Source organism: Bufo bufo, chromosome 1, assembly GCF_905171765.1.
Source record: "Bufo bufo chromosome 1, aBufBuf1.1, whole genome shotgun sequence".
In the NCBI taxonomy this organism is placed as follows: Eukaryota; Metazoa; Chordata; class Amphibia; order Anura; family Bufonidae; genus Bufo; species Bufo bufo.
In genome coordinates, this window is record NC_053389.1 from 388798332 (window position 1) to 388820480 (window position 22149).

Consider the following 22149-nt stretch of genomic DNA (forward strand, 5'->3'; position numbering starts at 1 on the left):
ATCTCTTACAGGGGGCTGTGATCAGCACAATTAACCCCTCAGGTGCCGCACCTGAAGGGGTTAATTGTGCGTATCATAGCCCCCTGTAAGAGATCAGGGGCTGCCAGGCAGCAGGGGGCAGACCCCCCTCCCTCCCCAGTTTGAATATCATTGGTGGCCAGTGTGCGGCCCCCCCCTCCCTCTATTGTATTATGATTGGTGGCCAGTGTGCGGCCTGCCCTCGACACCCCCCCCCCCCCCGATCATTGGTGGCAGCGGAGAGTTCGGATCGGAGTCCCAGTTTATCCGCTGGGGCTCCGATCGGTAACCATGGCAACCAGGACGCTACTGCAGTCCTGGTTGCCATGGTTACTTAGCAATATTAGAAGCATCATACTTACCTGCTGCGCTGTCTGTGACCGGCCGGGAGCTCCTCCTACTGGTAAGTGACAGATCATTAAGCAATGCGCCGCACAGACCTGTCACTTACCAGTAGGAGGAGCTCCCGGCCGGTCACAGACAGCGCAGCAGGTAAGTATGATGCTTCTAATATTGCTAAGTAAGGGGGGGGGGGGAGGCCGCACACTGGCCAGCAATGATATTAAAAAAATAGAGGGGGGCGCACACTGGCCACCAATGATAATACAATAGAGGGAGGGGGGGCCACACTGGCCACCAATGATATTAATACAATAGAGGGAGGGGGGCCGGGGGGGGGGGGGCGCACACTGGCTACCAATGATAATACAATAAAGGGAGGAAAGGGGGGCCGGGGGGGGGCGCACACTGGCTACCAATGATAATACAATAAAGGGAGGGAGGGGGGGCCGGGGGGGCCGCACTGGCCACCAATGATATTAATACAATAGTGGGAGGGGGGGCTGTGGGGGGCCGCACTGGCCACCAATGAAATTCAAACTGGGGAGGGAGGGGGGTCTGCCCCCTGCTGCCTGGCAGCCCCTGATCTCTTACAGGGGGCTATGATACGCACAATGCAGCACCCGAGGGGTTAATTGTGCGTATCACAGCCCCCTGTAAGAGATCGGGAGCTTCCAGGCAGCAGGGGGAAGTCATGTACACAGTTCGTAGTATATTCTAACTAGAAGCGTCCCCATCACTATGGGAACGCCTCTGTGTTAGAATATATTGTCAGATTTGAGTTTTCACAAAGTGAAAACTCAGCTCTGAAAAAGCTTTTATGCAGACGGATCTTCGGATCCGTCTGTATGAAAGTAACCTACGGACACGGATGCCAATCTTGTGTGCATCCGTGTTTTTTCACTGACCCATTGACTTGAATGGGTCCGTGAACCGTTGTCCGTCAAAAAAATAGGACAGGTCCTATTTTTTTGACGGACAGGATACACGGATCACGGCCGCGGATGACAAACGGTGCATTTTCCGAGTTTTCAACGGAACCATTGAAAGTCAATGGGTTCGCAGAAAATCACGGAAAACGGAACAACGGCCACGGGTGCACACAACGGTCATGTGCATGAGGCCTTAGTCCTTGACATCAGGGCATATAATAATATACAAAACCCTGCTGTACTAATTTACCGACAGTAACAGGTGCCTAATGCTGGAAGATATGAATCTATTGCAAAATGTGCGAACACGCATCATGTATCATAACTTTTACATAAGGACTGCACATAGATTTGCTTTTTTAATGGAACACTGCTTCATTAAAGTGCCTAAACCCTGACAAGATGTTCATGACCTAACAATATGGCATGAACCCTTACATGAAAGTGATCTGGCCATCAATGGGGAGTTCAGTTTTGATATTCCCATAAGGTCATGGGAGCGGTTTTGGTGCTTGTGGTTTCAGGTGTCTATCATATATACCGTTATACAGTAAATACACTCTTAATCTATATAATGCATAATATTATGCATTATAATGGATTATATGCATGACATCAGATTATTGTATTTTTCTCTTGTATATGTGATTGTTTTTAATATCTTTCTTTAATTGTATCCAGAGGGCTGTATGAAGATCCAAAATCGGGTGCTTAATAGGATAACATTATACATTTGGAGCAGCTGAATTCTCGCAGGGATCCAAATGCGAAGTCTGGATGAAGTGAATGGAGGAGTTAGATGTCATCCCACTCTTTATTGTGCTTAAAGGGATTCTGTTATTAGAAATGAGCCCTATAAGCTAAACATATGGAGATGTCCCTTGTAAAACACTGAATCCTAAAGTGAGTTTATCAAATGCCCCTGTGGCTCTATATTCCTAAAAAAGCGGTTTATATCACCTGTCAATCACTTCAAAATGTGTCCAAGGGGATGTCTCATGGTGAAAGGTGCCCGGCTGCAGCCGTCTCGTTTAGGTGCCCAGCGCCGCCTTCTGAGCTGAAATCGCCGCCCTCCTTTTCATGCGATCCGCCTACCTCACGTCATCACTGCCTCTCTAACCACCGCTCGCTTCATCCAGATCCCGCGAGCTTTGAACCAGGCTGTAGGAGGTTGGATGGCTGGGATGGGCTGTAATAGGACAGTCAGTGGAGGTTAGAGCGAAGTGCGCCGGCCAGTGCATGCGCACTTCGCTATACGAGGCCGCTGCCAGTAGTCTGCACGGGCGCATCAGAATATACCTAGTGCGCACGCGCGGGATCTGGATGAAGCGAGCGGTGGTTAGAGAGGCAGTGATGACGTGAGGTAGGCGGATCACATGAAAGGGAGGGCGGCGATTTCAGCTCAGAAGGCGGCGCTGGGCACCTAAACGACATGGCTGCAGCCGGGCACCTTTCACCATGAGACGTCCCCTTGGACACATTTTGAAGTGATTGACAGGTGATATAAACCGCTTTTTAAGGAATATAGAGCCTCGTATTTGAATTGAACTCAATGGGGGGAAAATTGTATTAAGACTTACATTTCTTGGCCTTTGTGTTGGTCTTTAATACATTTATACATAGTTATCAGATCTCCTCTCCTACTCCATTCACACGTCCGTAGTGTATTGTGGATCCGCAATACACCCGGCCAGCACCCCTATAGAACTGCCTATTCTTGTCCGGGTCTCGATCCGTCGCGGCCACCGCACAGACGTTGCCCGCAAATTGCGGTCCCCAATGCAAGGAACGGCCGTGTGCATGAGGCCTAAGGGATCAGCTGTGAGGCAGTTGTATAGCAACTGCTCCAAGCAATCTAACAGATTGGAGAACAAACAGTAGGAAAATTCCCACTGATCAGAACAGGAGTAAATGAATGGATGTTCACAAGAAAGGTATGGTTCTGTTTCAGGGCAACAGCCTACAAAGCATATTGTTTGATTTTGAAGGTGACAGAATTTTTAAAAATCTCCAAACATTTAAAATGGAGAAATAGTGACCTCCTTACACTAAAACACCGGGCCCCTTTGATTATGTAACCAAGGGTCCTAGCTTCAGGATGTTCACGCATTGCTCCTTGTTTACAAGACTGAATTTCATGTGCTCCTTGGTCTACATTAAACAAATCAAATTTTAAAGAGGGCCTGTCATTTTGTATTGTTATATCCAACACCTTCTGTTGTTGTCCGTCTGAAGCAGATTCCACAGCATTTTATTTATTTATTTTTTAAATCGGCCCCTCCATTCCCCCGCTATGGCCCCTGATCTGTTTTGGTGCCCAATATAGAAATGCAAAGTAAAGGTACAGGCAGGGCCGGTGCAAGGATTTTTGCCGCCATAGGCAAGATAAAAATTACCGCCTCCCCCCCCTTTATCAGATGATCTGCCCATATCATGACATCCCATATGTTCCACCCCTTTCTCAGCATTTAAATTAAAAGAACTGCTATGTTTCGCTTAGGGTTAATCAAGCTTCTTGTAGCTGTCTCCCTGACAGCCGCTAGAGGTGCTTCCGCGATTCTCACTGTGAAAATTACAGTGGGAAGACGCGGAACATAGTTTTGAATGCGTGCGCATTCGCAGCTGAGAGGAGGATCGGGGAGAAGAGTTCCCAGTGCCGGCGCTGGAAAAAGGTAAGTGGCTGAAGGGGTTTTAACCTCTTCAGCCCAGTGCCAGGAAAATGAGTTTGTTTGCCCACCCCCCTTGTCACTCTCATTCCTCCACCCCCTCCCTTGTCACTCTCATTCCTCCCTTGTCACTCTCATTCCTCCCTTGTCACTCTCATTCCTCCCTTGTCACTCTCATTCCTCCCTTGTCACTCTCATTCCTCCCTTGTCACTCTCATTCCTCCCTTGTCACTCTCATTCCTCCCCCCTTCCCCTAGTGTAGCGTGGCCGAGCTCTGTTCGGTCCACGGTACAGGAGCATTTGTTTCCTGTACCCGGCCGGACTGAAAGGAAGTGCACACTAAGTGAGCACTTACTTTCAGTCCAGCCGGGTACAGGAAACAAAAGCTCCTGTACCGCGGACCGAACAGAGCTCGGCCAAGCTACATTAGAGGCGCTTCCCTCCTGTCAGTCCCTCTCTTCAGGCTGTGCCCGGGCGGTGCACAATCATAGACGCACCAGTCCGGGCAGTGCGGCAGCCGCCCGGTGCGAGGGAGGGCCCGCCGCCGTACTTTAAAAAAAACTTGTGGCAACGCTTTTTTTTTAAACCGCACGGGGCCGGCACCCCCTTCTAAATTGCGCCTTACAGGTGGCGCCGGCCCTGGGTACAGGGAGGAGGAGACCTCTGCTCTGCTCAGTAGGCATATTCTTCTCCCTTCCTGTGATGCCATCCAATCAATGTGGACTGCTTCACAGCCTGGAAGAAGACATGTTGTTCTTGCAAGATTGACCTAATATCACAATAACATCATATGTAAGTAAGACATTTCTGAGCCAACACCATTATGACGAGAGGTAAAGTCGGTTCCTGAATGTCTTCCTTACATAAGCTCTTCTTGTGAGGCTAGGCAAATCCCATGAGAACAGCATGTCTTCTTACTGGCTGTGAAACAGTGCCCATTGATTGGATAGCATCAAAACGAAGAAGGAGACTACGGACACTGAAGAAAGCAGAGGTCCCCTCCTCCTTCGACCTTTACTCTGCATTTACATATTAGGTGACAAAACAGACCAGGGGCTATAGTGTGCTGTATAAGGTGTTAGGTACTAGGTGCAACAAAATCCTTTTTAAGTGGCTGTTAGATGGAACAAAGGAATGTCAAGATGCTGTTTGGATGTAGGAGCTCAGTGTATGGGTCCCTTTACATTGGACGATATTACAGCAGATTGTCGGGAGGGAAGTGCTCCATCTCGACAATTTGACGATCACTAGCGGAGGAGAGCACTGCATTTACATGCAGCGATCTCCTCCAGAGTATAGGGAGGAGCAATCGCTAATGCCACTGCTCTTCCCTATAAGGACTCATTGTTTGCCGGCAGGTGATCGTGTTTGCACAGCATGATCTGCTGCCGGTAAACCATCACTTTTGCGTACAAAGTGTTTCGCTCGTTCATCGGGCAATCAGCGGTTCATTTACACTGCCTGATCATCGCTAATGAGCGTTACTCTAAAAGCTTGTTAGTGATAATCTGTTCGATTTTCAGCCTGTGTAAAGGGCCCTAAAGGATTCACTACCAATCTGCAGTTTCCCTCGGAATCCTTTCACACCTACCACGGACCCACCTTCCTGAGATCTTCGTCTTTCCTCAATCAGAGCCTTTTTAGTGTGTGAGATATTTTAGTTCTGAACCCAGACTCTGATCTAGTTTTGATTATTGGCTCGTCTACTGCTCCACCTACCTATGTCCTTCTGACTTTGGTGGACCATGTCTCAAGTATTTACAGTATTAGCTCCCTAAATTCTTAGTTAGGATGGGATATGGTTTTAAATCCCACAGACCATTAAGATACTTAATATTATAGCAAGACTAACACTTTTACGCTTGCATTTGAATAAACCATGTTTTCCCAGTTCTGTTTAATAAAAGATGCCTACAAGATTAACAAATGTAAAATTCCATGATTCATTTTTAGAAAAGTGTCATAAAATTAACATTTTATTCCATTATAATGTAATAACTACTGATGTCACCATAATTAGTCAATTAGGGAATTTCATTAGAATAAGGATTTTTCTTCTGTGCTGTATAATGTGATTAATGTCCTTACATATGCAGAAAATATACTGGTCACTACCATGAGCCCTAAAGGTCAAATTAATTTGCGTCATAAAACCACTGCTTGAAGGATAAGGTTTAATCTCAGTATAAATGCAAGTGTTGACAGTGGCTTAAAGGGAATCTCCTACTAGGTGTTCCTCCTCTAAACCACCGCAAACATTGTTATTCTATTCTATATAAAGGCGTAAAATAAATAAAAATAAATTCTGCTCTTGAGCAGCTTTAGCATTGTGCTTTTTCATAAACCCTGTGTTAGTACATTATATATTAAGAAAAGTTATAATTATATGTGCGCTAAACGATAACTGCTGAATAGACATCTGGATGTTGCCATTCCTGTGAACAGTCATGCAGTCCGGGATGCAATCATGCCCATTGAATAGAGCCTATCCCATGATGTAAAGCACACAAGTGGCACCGCCCACATGACTATTGGGGGGGTGGAACTGGTATACAGCACATACATGGTTTTAACTGTTTTATAAAAAATGCAATAATAATGCAATGGTGGCAGTTCAGAGGAAGAAAACCTAGCGAGGCACCCCCCACAAATATCTGGTGTCCCAGCCACGCCCACAATTTTAGACCTGGCGTGCGTGTGGAAAAGTCACAGATGGCAGAGCAACTAACAGTTACACTGCCCTCTGCACCTGAAATACGCATAATATAATAAAGGAGTGCCTTAGTTTTTGACCAATATGAGCTTAATTGTGTTAAATTCGTTTATATTAATAAAATATGGATTTTAGAAGTACTCAGATGTAGTCTTTTCTGTGATGTCACAAGTAATGTATTGCTTGAAAATCCCCATCAGTGGTTTTGTGATCCCATTACTATAAAAAACAGCGGAGTGTTCTAAGCTCCCTAGACAATTAAAAGCCCTCCGTAATCAACGTTCTGAACGCAAGATACATATATCACCGTTAATCTGGGCTTCACTGGTGCTTTCCATGTCTTTCTGGTGAGGGATTTTTTTTTCACTTGATATATCTTTTAAATGTAATTTACATAACATAGCATTGTGCAGGTCAGGAATAGTAACAATAGGCCACATTCCTGCATGAGCGTATACAGAGACAGCTGTCAGTCTCTTAGTGGGACCGCCCCGTGGACTCCTAAACACAGAATGAGCACAGATTTAAAAGAATAAATGACAACTTACAGAGTCTTTTCCATAAAAGTACACTTCAAACTGCTCCATTCCTCCCACCAGCAGAGACCCAGAGAGACTCCCTTTAAGACAGACTATAGGAAAGAATCTTTTGAAAACATTACAAGTAGGCATGAACCTCAAATGTTGTGGGAACTCATATCATGCAATGACATTCATTTCAAAAATCCAAGCCTGAATCTCATTTGTAAGACAGGTTTTAGCAACTAATCCAAGTTTATTGATTTTCCTTAAACAAGTGGAGGAAGTACTTGAGGATGAGGATAGGTTAACTGCCAGTGCCGGAGAGATCCCTTGGGAGACTAGATAAGTAAATACAAGTTGCGCTAGATAAGCACTTTCTACAAACTGTGTCATATCCCGCAGGCACCAGACACTGAACTAGATCTACGTAACCCATATTTTGTTTCAGAGGCAGTCCAGTTCACATTTGGCTATTAAAGGCTGTACACCTTTGGGGGCAATTTTTTTAATGATTGCATTTTACTCATTTTGGGCTAAAAATATATTTTGCAATTGGTCTTTATGAAAAATATTGAGCCGTTCTGTCACAAAGAGCCAACTGTTTTTCTACCCGTGTAAATTGTACTTTTTACTTTCACATTGCGCCAGGCATCTAATCTTATCTCTAAAAGGTCATAAACTCTTATTTTAAGGTCCCTTTACACTGGACAATGTACAAGCAGATTGTTGGGAAGGAAGCGTTCCTTCTGGACAATCTGCTGATCGCTAGCGGAGGAGACCGCTGCTATCACATGCAGCGATCTCCTCCAGAGTATGTGGAGGAGCGATCACTAATGCACAATCTGCCACTGAGATTTTTTGGCTGCACTAATGATCCAATCACCAATGCTTGTTCATGAGCGGTATATTTACACTGCCAGATCTTCGCTATTGAGCGTTACTATGAACGCTAGTTAGCGATAATCTTTTCAATTCTCACCCCATGTAAAGGGCCCTTAAGCCACATTCTTATCAGTAAGATAAGAATTGAGCTATAACAAGTGTCTAGGAGGTAAGGAGTCTGTCAGCTGAGCTGTCTGATGGAACAGAGTGAAAATGTCAAAGATCCTGCTACTAGAGAAACTGAAGGCTGCACAAAGACAGTGGTTCTAAAAATTTTAATAAAGAGCAATTGAAAAAAATATTTAGGCTCAAAATGAGTAAAATGCAATAAAAAAATTGCCCGAAGGTGTACATAGCCTTTAAAGGTTGCCCTAATCATTAGACCAGTGCAGACACCAAATATTCTATATCATTGCATTTGGGACTTATTGATATGGCAGACTTTAAAAAGACAGACCAAATACGGAACATCGTCTGAGAGCTGACCATGGAAATACAAAATGGGGTAAATCAGTGTCAGAGTGAGGAGCCCAGCAGCAAAATTCATTCTTGGGGGCCTATTGTACAGCTACATGCAAAAATTAACTGACCCCTTTTTACAAATTCTATGGTAAAGTGGGTATGTTTGCTTGTAGCCATGTATCCATTGAAGTACATGGAGCATGTGTAGATTGTTAGTTGACCCAACAATCCCAATTACAGATGAGCGAATCAACTCAAGTTTTTGAGCAGTGCTGCCACTTGATTAACAGGGCCAGACATCTCATGCTTGCTCCGATGCTCCAAGTAAGGGTGTAAGCTAAGGGGCACTGCTTCAGATACTAGAGAAGGGACTGTTAATATGCGGCTACCTGGCAATCATCCGTAATCTCAATGTTTTCCTGCTAAAGATTTTAGTTTTCAAATTGGTTGATTTTGGCCATTCTTAGAATTATAATTCCCCACCAAGGGCAAAGGAATAACAGGAATCTAAAAATGAATTTATTTTACGCATCACATTTCCATTTTTCAGGGATGTGTGCTATTCACATTTTTCATGGAGAGCACACAAACACATTGATTTTAGTGAGTTTATTCACATGCACTGCACAAACATGCCCACTGAAGTCAATGGGTCCACATAAACCACTGACAACACGAATGACATCTGTTCTGTTAGTGTTTCATGGACTACTGGTAGGAGATGCTATGGAATTCATTTTCAGCTGAGTAGTGTCTGTGGAATACGGATGACACATGGACACACTGACCAAACAGATTTTTCACGGACATCTTCACAGATGATACACAAATGGATTTTTCCACGGATGTCAAAACGGACATGGAAATGTGAACAAGGCCTAAAAGCAGACCAATTCAGATTGATTCACTGGATCAGAAAGGATAAACCGTGTCAGTAAATTTCAGGTCTAAAGCTCCAGAAGGAGGAGTTACAGGTGTACTGTTCTAGTCTGGCCGCAATGTATTATCAATCTATCACACACTGCCAGAATCTGAGGGGAACAAAGGGCCCCGACATAAGGAACATTTTAGAAGGAAGACATTATAAAACCGAATGTCATGTTCAGCTCTAATGTACAAGTATTTTAAGATAATGCTGTTCTATACTGACTATTGAAAGCTGATGTGCTTACTAATGATGGGAAATGGAGGCTACAAATGTACTGTGCAAAGCTGACCTAAGCTTTAAGACATAACTAGAGGAGCTATGGGACATATTTGTTTCCAGTAAAAGTAATAATGTGTTCAGCATTGTAGAAGTTGTAGCCAATCTCTGAATTAGAAGAAGTACTAGATGAGGAAACAGCTAACCCATTGTGGATGACTTGTACAAACCAACAACAGATAAAAACATTTTCATTAGGCTACATGCACACAAACGTTGTTTGTTTCTGGGTCCGTTCCGTTTTTTTTGCTGATAGGGTGTGGACCCATTCATTTTAACGGGTCCGCAAAAAACCCGAACAGCACAGTATGTCCGTTCCGTTGCCCCGCAAAAAAAAAAAATAGTGCATGTCCTATTTTTTTCTAGTTTGTGGACAAGGATAGGCATTATTACAATGGATCCGCAAAAAAAGGTAGGCCTAGTCTGCCCTTTTCCTTAACCCTTCTATAGGACAGCGAGTCCCCCACCAACTACCCAAAACTGGCTTGTTTGCCAGGTTGCTTGTGACTAGGTGGTGCTAACGCCACCAATCTAGATAGGACCAACCCAAGATGGACCTTATATCGTTTCTATACTATTGATATGGCATCTATGCTATTAAGTGCTTTCTGTTCTTGATAATGGGTTGTTAAAGGGGTTTTCTGAGATTTTTATACTGATGACCTATCCTCGGGATTGGTCATCAGTATGTGATTGGTGGGGGTCTGACACCTGGCACCTCCGTCGATCAGCTGTTTGAGAAGGCAGCAGCGCTCCTGTGAGTGCCGTGGCCTTCTCTCAGCTTAGGAGCTGACTCCTAGGTGCAGCTCAGTCCCAAGTGAATGCGGTTGGGCTGTGATACCAAGCACAGCCACTGTACAATGTACACCGCTGTACTTAGTGAGCATAGAGCAGGCTGCGGCGCTCACAATAGTGCCAGTGATTTCTCAGCTGATCGTAGGGGTCCTGGATGTCAGACCCCCACCAATCACATACTGATGACCGATCCTGAGGATAGGTCATCAGTAAAAATATCTTGGAAAACCATTTTAAATCCCAAATATGTACCTTTTCTAAATTTGCTATCTTCAGCAGAAACACCAAAATATTAACTTGTTTCTGTAGAAATATAAAATTTTGTTAGGAGGGTCAGTGTGTACTGATGTTCTGTGATAGTAGTGGATGCCTAGTTGTTGTTTTTTTCATAAATTGACAGTTTTTTTTTTGTTTTGTTTTTTAAGGGGGTACGATATTCATTCTCATTACTAATTAAGCATTTTTCCTATAAACTGTCAGCTGACCAAATCATGTCTTCTATGTACATTTCATATACAGTTATCACATTCTTCAAAAGGTTTTGCCCTTTATGATAAACTAGCTGAAGGACCCGGCTTCGCTCGGGTATATTTAATCTATTTCAATTAATGTTTGTGTGTGTCGTTAAAAGATATCAACACTATCCAGTATAACAGTGACATCTACAGCACCCCGCCCCCTAAACAGTGACCTCCACAGCCCCCCACCCCTTAACAATGACCCCCTACAGTGCCCAGTCCCTTAAAATTGGACCTCCACAGAAGCCCACCCCCTTAACTTTGACCTTTATAGCAGCCTTCCCCTTTAAAAGTGACTTTCACAGCATACCACCCCCTTGACAGTGACCTCAACAGGGGCCCGCCCCCTTAACAGTGGCCTTTACTGGATTGGGAGCGTGTCCTTTTGAACAGCTCACTCTAAGACAGCAGCACTGTACTGTCCGAGTGTGAGCTGCAGGGAGAAAGTCACCCCTAAGTTGATTTTTACCTTCAATTTTTCAATCCCCGTCGGCTGAGAGGAGGGGGTGTGGCCTAACCAGATCGGGTCATGGCTTAGCGGAACCTATAAGTTGATTTTCAACTTAATTTCTTCAATCTCAGTCGGCTTAGGAGTGGGAGGGGGTGTGGCCTAACCAGATAAGGGGCGTGTCTTAACGGGACTTGGGGGCGCCGTTTTAAGTCTTTTGAGGGTGAACACATTTGGCAGGGGGCGTGTCTGGGCTTCTTCCTGCAAGAATGACGTCCCTCTGGGCACCTTACTGCACAATAAACTGGATTTTCAGAGGATAAAATCATCTATTGCTGGAACAAATGCACATCTTGAAATAAAGTGCTATTAGGCCATGGCTTTACTTCATTAGCAATTATCCTTGTGACAGATTTCCTTTAAAGCTCTCCTACAGCAGTGAAGATAAATGGCTGGGTTGTTATGGAAACGTGGAGTAAAACTGTATGTGGAGACTGGAGGACCTGCGAGCTTCTATTGGCTGATAAGGGTCATGTGACCAAGCTTCTATTGGCTAATGCATTTTTTGGGAATTTCTCAGGAACGGTACGTCCTAGAGAGCTGAGACGTGGTCATTCCTGGACATCTGATGTACCTGTGTGCCAAATTTCGTGATTGTAAATGTGACGGTGCGGATTCCTTTAGCGGATATACACACACACTCACTCAGCTTTATATATTAGATCTATTCAATGTCCTGCTGCTGAAAGACACATTTTGAAATCTAGATCAACCATTCCAGTAATAGGGGGTAATAGTGTGCCTTTTTTACCATAGTGTTAGTTATTATAGGTGAGCAAACCCTTAAAGAATAAGGAATGAAAGAGACATATATGCTAAAATATTTAACGCTATAAAAAAATGATGTGAACCATTAATGATTAAATGCACACGATCAGGATTGCGTGCGGAAAATCTGCACTGTAGGTCATGTACATTTTATTCTATGAGAATTTGAAATTCTCAGTGCACACGATGCAGATTTTTTTCGCGCGGATTTTGACCTGCGGTGCGGATTTTAAAATCCGCAGCATGTCAATTTATTTAATTTTTCCTGACCGGATTTTCTTCATTTACTTTGTAAAATCTGCATGCGGAAAATCCGCACCGAAACCGCACCAATTGATGCGGATTGACCGCACAGATTTGCCTGCGAACACCTGCGGATTTCAGTGCGGATGCTCCGCACATGAATCCTGAACGTGTGCATGTACCCTAAAGCCTGAGTCTTTACATCCAAAAGTCAATACCTGGAGATGCAATAAATAAAAGTATTATGGCTGAACTCCAATCCATAGAAGGTTACCATTAACCCTTAGGATAACGGAGGTTTTTTTGTTTTTATTTTTTTTTCTCCATCTTCCTCGGGCTATAACTTTTTTATATTTTCATTCACATAGCTGTATGAGGGCTTATTTTTTGCGGGGGCAAGTTGTTCTTTTAAATGCCACCATTAATTATGGCATAAAATGTAGTGGGAGGCAGTAAAAAAAAAAAATAATAATCCTCCACCGTTTTACGGGTTTTGTTTCGTTTGCGGCAAAACTGCCCCATGCCCTTCCTTCTCTGGGTCAGTCTGATTACAAAGATACCCCATATGTATCATTTTTATGTCTAAATAGTGCACAAATAAATTTAAAGTTTGCTAAAAAATATTTTTTTACATCACCATATTCTGACCCCCATAACTTTTATACTCATGTCTACTGAGCTGTTTAGGGGCTCATTTTTTTGCAGGACAATCCGTAGTTTTTATTGATACCATTTTGGAGTGTGTGTGACTTTTTGATCACTTTTTATTCCATTTTTTTGGGTAAGAAAAGCAATGAAAAAAATGGCAAATCATCCATTTTGTCCCTTTTTTCCGGTATGCGGTATTTTTTCAATATTTTAATAGTATGGGCGTTTTCGGTCGTGGTGATACCCATGATGTTTATATTTATTGTTATTTAGGTATTTATTTTTTAATTATATGGAAAGGGGGGCGATTTAAACTTTTATATTTTTTTAGTCTTTTTTTTTTTGTGATGATTTTGAAGCTCATATATGAGCCTATAAATTATGTTTTTAATTTTGTACTATCAGGGATTTTTAAAATAGGTTTTGGACTTAAAATTGCTCATTTCTTATCCTGGCCATAATAAGAATTGCAGCATGAACACTATCAGCCTCGTCAGCGAGGCTGATAGTGTTCAGCGCAACTACTGATGCCCCCATTGGCCGCAGGGGGTGTCAGTAGGAATCGCAGGTTTTTACGCATTTAGACGCCGTGATCTCACTTTAAAGCCTTTAATTATCCCGATCTGCATTATTGCCAGTCACGGTAATTAGCCGCAGGTCTCTGCTGTTTGAAACAGCAAAGACTTGCTGGCCATGACGCCCGCTGCATGTGTGAGCGGGCGCCATGTACGCACATTCTCCAGCACCGTACATGTCCGCGATGGGGACGGAACAGAATGCATTTTGGAGCATTCTGTTTCGTTCAGTTTAGTTTTGACAATGAATGGGGACAAAACAGAAGAGTTTTCTTCCACTATTGAGATCCTATGATGATCTCAATAGCGGAATTGAAACGCTAATGTGAAAGTAGTCTAACCAGAGACAAGCCCTGCAATTACATGAAATCAGTAAGAATTTGTTTTAGCCTCTTAATAGTCACATTAAAAGTTTTTTTAGGAACCATTTTGGGGTGTAATAAAATGTATTAAATAACTTTTCTAATATTATTTTTAGGGGAAGATAAAAAAAAAATGCAATTTTGACATTATTTTGTGTATTTTTTTTTTTTTATAATTTTAGTATGTGGGTCACTACACTGATGATAATGTCACATTTCTACATTTTTTTTTACTATCTTTCTCCCCTCCTGTCAGCTCTGCAGCTGCTTCTTCATTCTTCTCCACACTGACGGGGGGGGGGGGGGGGGGGGTACTGCTTTAGCTGCTCATATCTCTGGTTTAGTACATTCCAAGCTTTAAGACAATATGAGAATGATAGCAATCTGTTCAGTACAGGGGAAGATATCACTGATAGAAATCGGGATGCTGTGAACGCAGCAGAAAGTAAAAGCAGGTTTTACCCGCGGTTATTCCCGACTCGATTTCTAACAGTGATTTCTCCTCTGTTGCTTGGACTTTAGCAGGAAAGCCTGTCAGCTTTCAAACAAGACCAGTTGCATGTTTCTAGCTGCTACCATTCAGGAGATATCACCATCTAAAGCAGCCCTCCCCCTCCACTTTCTGTCCGAGCCCGGGCACTCAGGGCTGAGCGCCTCCTCCCAGTGCTCTCCCCGGGCACTCAGGGCTGAGCGCCTCCTCCCAGTGCTCTCCCCGGGCACTCAGGGCTGAGCGCCTCCTCTCAGTTCTCTCCCCGGGCACTCAGGGCTGAGCGCCTCCTCCCAGTGCTCTCCCCGGGCACTCAGGGCTGAGCTCCTCCTCCCAGTGCTCTCCCCGGGCACTCAGGGCTGAGCTTCGCCTCCCAGTGCTCTGCCCGTCTCGTTTATAAGGAGACGGCCTGCACATGACAACGCTGTGAGTAGAGGCTGCTCAATGTGAAAGTGTCACACATTTCTGGGTGTTAATACACTGCTCAAAAAAATAAAGGGAACACAAAAATAACACATCCTAGATCTGAATTAATTAAATATTCTTCTGAAATACTTTGTTCTTTACATAGTTGAATGTGCTGACAACAAAATCTCACAAAAATAAAAAAATGGAAATCAAATTTTTCAACCCATGGAGGTCTGGATTTGGAGTCACACTCAAAATTAAAGTGGAAAAACACACAGGCAGATCCAACTTTGATGTAATGTCCTTAAAACAAGTCAAAATGAGGCTCAGTAGTGTGTGTAGCCTCCACGTGCCTGTATGACCTCCCTACAACGCCTGTGCATGCTCCTGATGAGGTGGCGGACGGTCTCCTGAGGGATCTCCTCCCAGACCTGGACTAAAGCATCTGCCAACTCCTGGACAGTCTGTGGTGCAACGTGACGTTGGCGTATAGAGAGAGACATGATGTCCCAGATGTGCTCAATTGGATTCAGGTCTGGGGAACGGGCGGGCCAGTCCATAGCATCAATGCCTTCGTCTTGCAGGAACTGCTGACACACTCCAGCCACATGAAGTCTAGCATTGTCTTGCATTAGGAGGAACCCAGGGCTAACCGCACCAGCATATGGTCTCACAAGGGGTCTGAGGATCTCATCTCGGTACCTAATGGCAGTCAGGCTACCTCTGGCGAGCACATGGAGAGCTGTGCGGCCCTCCAAAGAAATGCCACCCCACACCATTACTGACCCAATGCCAAACCGGTCATGCTGGAGGATATTGCAGGCAGCAGAACGTTCTCCATGGCGTCTCAAGACTCTGTCACGTCTGTCACATGTGCTCAGTGTGAACCTGCTTTCATCTGTGAAGAGCACAGGGCGCCAGTGGCGAATTTGCCAATCTTGGTGTTCTCTGGCAAATGCCAAACGTCCTGCACGGTGTTGGGCTGTAAGCACAACCGCCACCTGTGGACGTCGGGCCCTCATATCACCCTCATGGAGTCTGTTTCTGACCGTTTGAGCAGACACATGCACATTTGTGGCCTGCTGGAGGTCATTTTGCAGGGCTCTGGCAGTGCTCCTCCTGTTCCTCCTTGCACAAAGGCGGAGGTAGCGGTCCTGCTGCTGGGTTGTTGCCCTCCTACGGCCTCCTCCACATCTCCAGATGTACTGGCCTGTCTCCTGGTAGCACCTCCATGCTCTGGACACTACGCTGACAGACACAGCAAACCTTCTTGCCACAGCTTGCATTGATGTGCCATCCTGGATAAGCTGCACTACCTGAGCCACTTGTGTGGGTTGTAGACTCCGTCTCATGCTACCACTAGAGTGAAAGCACCACCGGCATTCAAAAGTGACCAAAACATCAGCCAGGAAGCATAGGAACTGAGAAGTGGTCTGTGGTTACCACCTGCAGAACCACTCCTTTATTGGGGGTGTCTTGCTAATTGCCTATAATTTCCACCTGTTGTCTATCCCATTTGTACAACAGCATGTGAAATTGATTGTCACTCAGTGTTGCTTCCTAAGTGGACAGTTTGATTTCACAGAAGTGTGATTGACTTGGAGTTACATTGTGTTGTTTAAGTGTTCACTTTATTTTTTTGAGCAGTGTATAAGGTGAAATTGAAAAAGGTTTAATTATAAAGCACAAAAGCATTTATAGAGCAGGATGTACTATACCATTAGGGTATAAAAAAAAAAAAGGAACTGGCAGTTACACTTTAAACTCCACTCCCACAGCCATATCACAAGATTGTAGGAAGCACAAATATAGAAATTTGTTTGTCATGGCCCTTACCGAGGGAGCCGTTAGGCTCGGAATATACCTGGAGCATTAGCAGAAGGCAGTTTTCCACCTTCTCCTGCTGCTTTGTTCTGGCTCCCTTTTGTGGTCTTCTGGTCCTGTACTCTAAACTTCCAGACAGATGAGGTCAAGTGAGCCTCTACAAAAAATTACTGGCCTCAGCGGTGACGTTTACCCAAGCAAAACATGACCCAGCAGTGACATAGCTGCAACCATGCACGTGACAACCGTCCATCCAGAATAGAGACTGGAAGACCGCAGACAGGCGAGTAGATTTTTTTTTGTTTCAACAGGCTGGTGTTGGAATTTAAAAAAGGTGGAAAATTCCTTTATGTTGAATGTGGTAGTCTGAGACACCAGGGAAAAGACCAGTGTAAAGCCTCAAGCACATGACCGTGTGACCCACAGACCTATTCAAGTCAATGTTTGCATGCCGCAATAAAGGCACGGACCTGCTACGGTCGTGTGCATGAGGCCTAGATGCTAGAAATGCCTTTGGTACCTACACTGTAGAGCTGGTGGCCTTCTTGACCTTTCAAAAAGGAGTTTAACTGGATACCTAATATACAAAAACATCGGAACGTGGACTCAATATTTCAGTATTAATAGTGCAGTAGAAATAGTGATAATTGAATTACAGTTTTACTTGCCTTTTACATATGTCTGATCAAAAACCTCCAAATCAGAGCCAATGGGTTCTGCACACTGACGAATGCTGCAATAAATATGGGGTCTTCTAGTGATGTGCCAAAGTAATAAAGACTAGATGTCCTCTTTATTAAAAAAGTATTAGGGTACTTTCACACTAGCGTTATTCTTTTCCGGTATTGAAATCCGGTAAAGGGGCTCAATACCGGAAAAAAACGCATCAGTTTTGTCCTAATGCATTCTGAATGGAAAGCAATCCGTTCAGTATGTATCAGGAGGTCTTCAGTTCAGGCCAAAATCCCGGAACAATACCTCACTTCCATAGAGAAGTATTAACCCCTTAAGGACCTCCGCCGTGTATGTACGGCGGAAGTCTGGTCCCCAAACATGGCTCCCGCTCACAAGTGCAGCGGGCACCAATGCTGAAGGGTTTATGCTATTTTAAATATCAAATGGCGTAATGGAAAAAAAAATAAACAGCCAATTTGCCATTTTTTGTCACTTCAACTACCCAATATTTTTTTTATAAAAAGTGATCAAAAATTTGCACACAAATTGGTATCACTAAAAAGAACAGATCGTCCCGCAAAAAATGAGCCCTCACTCAGCCCCGTACACATAGCTACAAAAAAGTTATAGAGGTCAGAATATGGTTATAAAATGTATTTTTTTCCTCAAAAGGTTAAAAAAAAAAATTTCAGTATTAAAACGCAAGAAAAATTATACAAGTGTGGTATCGTTGTAACCGTACTGACCTGGAGAATGAAGATAACAGGTCAATTTTCGCCGCATAGTATGCAGTGTAAAAAATTAAAAATATATAAAAACCTTTATCAGAATTGTGTTTTTTTCCCAATTTTACCCCATTTGGAAAGAAAAATCCGCTTCCTATTACATGGTATGCAACCGTAAATGGTGCCATTAGAAAGTACAACTTGTCCCACAAAGAAGAAGCCCTCATAAGGCTATGTGAATGGAAAAATAAAAAAAAGTTAGGACTATGGGAAGGCGGGGAGTGAAAAACGAAAACGCAAAAATGGAAAATCTCGGGGTCTGGTACCAAGTGTTCTGGAAATTGGCGCATTGCCAGATCCGGTTTTCCAGTCTGCGCATGCGCCGGGATATAGGAGGAGCTAATTTTGCTTTTGATCTTTGAAAAAATGCAAATACCAGATCAGTTATTCCGTGTGAAACCGGATGAGACGGATCCGATATATCACCGTATCCATCTAACGGATCCGGAAAAAAAGATATCCGTTTGCTGGATCCGGCAGGTAGTTCTGGCAACGGAACTGCCTGCCGGATTCTAACAACACTTGTGTGAAAGTACCCTAAGGCCCCTTTCACACGGGCGAGTATTCGGCGCGGATGCGATGCGTGAGTTGAACGCATTGCACCCGCACGGAATCCTGACCCATTCATTTCTATGGGGCTGTGCACACGAGCGGTGATTTTCACGCATCACTTGTGCGTTGCGTGAAAATCGCAGCATGCTCCTCTTTGTGCGTTTTTCACGTAACGTAGGCCCCATAGAAATGAATGGGGTTGCGTGAAAATTGCATACATCCGCAAACAAGTGCGAATGCGGTGCGATTTTCACGCACGGTTGCTAGGTGACGATCGGGATGGAGACCCGATCATTATTATTTTCCCTTATAACATGGTTATAAGCGAAAATAATAGCATTCTGAATACAGAATGCATAGTACAATAGCGCTGGAGGGGTTAAAAATTTTTTTAACTCACCTTAATCCAGTTGATCGCGCAGCCGGCATCTCTCTATTTTTTTTTAACCCCTCCAGCCCTATTTTACTATGCATTCTGTATTCAGAATGCTATTATCTTCCCTTATAACCATGTTATAAGGGGAAATAATACAATCTACCCAGCACCTAACCCAAACTCGAACTTCTGTGAAGAAGTTCGGGTTTGGGTACCAAACATGCCGATTTTTCTCACGCGAGTGCAAAACGCATTACAATGTTTTGCACTCGCGCGGAAAAATTGCGCATGTGCAAACACTTGTTTCTGTTGCGTTTCTAATATAGAGAAAAGCCCAGACAGACGTCAGCAGCACATGGATGTAAAACTGTGCGGTCAGCACGGAAGGGATATACAGTATGTACAGCGCCTTATAGCTGAATGCCTCCCGCACGTATCCCGCTCATTTCACGGGAGTTTCCACTAGCATTATAAATGAAATGTTTGATGGAAAGCAGGATTATTATTCCAACACATACACAGAAACGTAGGAAGTGTACACGACATCGGAACATCTATTGCTTTATTCCTGCATTGATGGCGATGAATAACCAGACATAAAGCCGTTCTATCACAAGGATAGAATTCATACTGCAAAACGTACTGTAATGTAAATGCTGAAATCACACCGGACACCATAACAAATAAATCAGTATTAGGCTTCATGCACACGACCAATTTTTGCGGCTCGGATGCGGACCCATTCACTTCAATGGGGCAGCAAAAGATGCGGACAGCACTCTGTTCCGTGGCCCCGCAAAAAAATATATAATATTTTCTATTCTTGTCCATTTTGCGGACAAGAATAGGCATTTCTACAATGGGCGGCTTGTTTTTTGCGGATCCACGGTTTGCGGACCGCAAAAAACGTCACGGTCGTGTGCATGTAGCCTAATGCTACATGCACACAAACGTATTTTGTTTCCATGTTCCCTTTTTTCTGTGGATAGGATGCGGACCCATTCATTTCAATGGGTCCACAAAAAATGCGGACAGCACACGGTGTGCTGTCCGCATCAGTATGTCTGTTCCATAGCCCCGCAAAAAAAATACAGAACAAGTCCTATTCGTGTCGGTTTTGTGGACAAGGATAGGCATTGTTACAATGGATCTGCAAATAAATGCATGACATACGGACGTCATCCGTTTTTATTTGCGGACTGCAAAACACATACGGTCATGTGCACGTAGCCTTACTGTGTGCAACAATAGGCTCAATAACGGGCCACAGAGGCTCACCTCCCATACATGAAGCCTCTGGATGATCACCTATAGCAGTGATGGCTAACCTCCGGCACTCCAGCTGTGGTGCAACTACGACTCCCAGCATGCTCCATTCATTTCTATGGAGTTCTGAGAACAGCCAAGCAAGTGTGCATCTTAGGAGTGGTACTTTTACCAAACAGCTGGAGTGCTGGAGGTTAGCCATCACAGACCTATAGGAAGCCCTGTCCTAGGGAAGAACTTCCTTCACCCATATATCCCACCTGTGAAGCTTCTTCTTCCACCACCGGCACTTGCTCCAGTCTGGGCAGTTGGCCACCGCCACCTCTCTGCTTCAGCTTACACCCTCTCAGCTATGTGTCAGTCACCCCAGCCCCCCTGGGCACGAGCCGATGCCCTGGAGACAATGACTCACGTACAGTACCGGCCACTGGCACACCTGGCAGCAAAAGTTTGAAAATGCTGGCTGAGCGCTGGCATCAATGGCTGATTAAGAGCTGGTAAATGATATATATATATGGTTTTGCCCTGTGATGGATTAATATTCAGTGACAAATACAATGTCCCCCCACTGAATAATATCAGTATGTCTCATCACCTATTTTATAATCATTTGATTACATAATAATTTAGTAGTATTTAATACTAGTGTTATCTAGTTAGCTTCTAATCACCTGTCACTGCGCCCCCCCCCCCCCCCAAACAATATCTACAATAATATATATATACCCACAACTTTGTATACCCTAAGCCCTTGTAGGTATGCGGATACCACTGGTCCATCTCACCGGTGTCAGGTATAGGGCAGTATACATTAGTACACACAGGTTGGATCCAATATAGCAGTACTGGGGATTTGGAAGGCTTCCCAGGCACCCACAGGGCAGAGTCTGAGTATTTCTACATAGAACAGGCAGTCACAGCTGTAGAACATGGGCAGAGGGCACAGTACACACACTGCGGTTTTCCCCTGGTATAACCCCAGCAGATGCATAGACATAGAGCTGCCACTAACCTGGATGGAGCTCCCCGGGAGGCGCCGCCGTGTCCTGCCTGCTGCTGCCGAGTGGAATGAGCCGTCACTCCCTTCCTCGGTGTCTCCCCTCCTTCCTATTACTCCGCATTGATTGATAGTGATCAGCTGCCTCCTTCACAAAACATCAACAGTCACTATCGCAGAGGCTGGCGCCGCCCTCCGCGTGCCACACAGGGATGGAGGCGGGGGAGGGAGGGGTGACCTTGCATTTTGACAGCGGGCTGTGTAAAGGCAGAGTCCCCCGGAATCCAACCACCATTTGACCTTCTTGTAAGGATCCTAATGAGATACTTCATTATTTCTGTCAGTGCGCTGCAAAGACAAGAGCCTCCTCGTCCTTCTCCTGAAGAAAGTTCATGAATTACTCGCACACGTCAGACTAGTGCGGGCAGTGCCATGGGTGCCCGGGAGGATCCATGTTTTGCAGGTGGTAGTTATTATGCAGGTTGCAGACAGACTGACTGCACCAGTCACCTGAGGTAATGTGGGCAGGAGCTGCATGAAGCCTGCTCCCCAGATGCCTCCAATTGTGCACACCCATCTGTCTAGCCTCCCATCCACCTACATCTATCACTCACTGTACATGTGT

General features: G+C 44.4%; 1 protein-coding gene across 2 annotated transcripts in view; it reads right to left on the reverse strand.

Moving 5' to 3' along the window:
* CPLX2 (complexin 2) overlaps nucleotides 1–21688 on the reverse strand; it is an 88405-nt gene extending 66717 nt beyond the window's left edge. Inside the window, exon 1 of one of the 2 annotated variants that reach the window (XM_040405652.1) lies at nucleotides 21540–21688. The gene's annotated coding sequence lies outside the window, so the exon portion shown is untranslated. Of the gene's footprint in view, nucleotides 1–17541; nucleotides 17623–21539 lie in introns of those variants that run through there. The other variant, XM_040405656.1, reaches the window with a different exon arrangement.
* Between the last annotated feature and the right edge of the window lie 461 nt (nucleotides 21689–22149).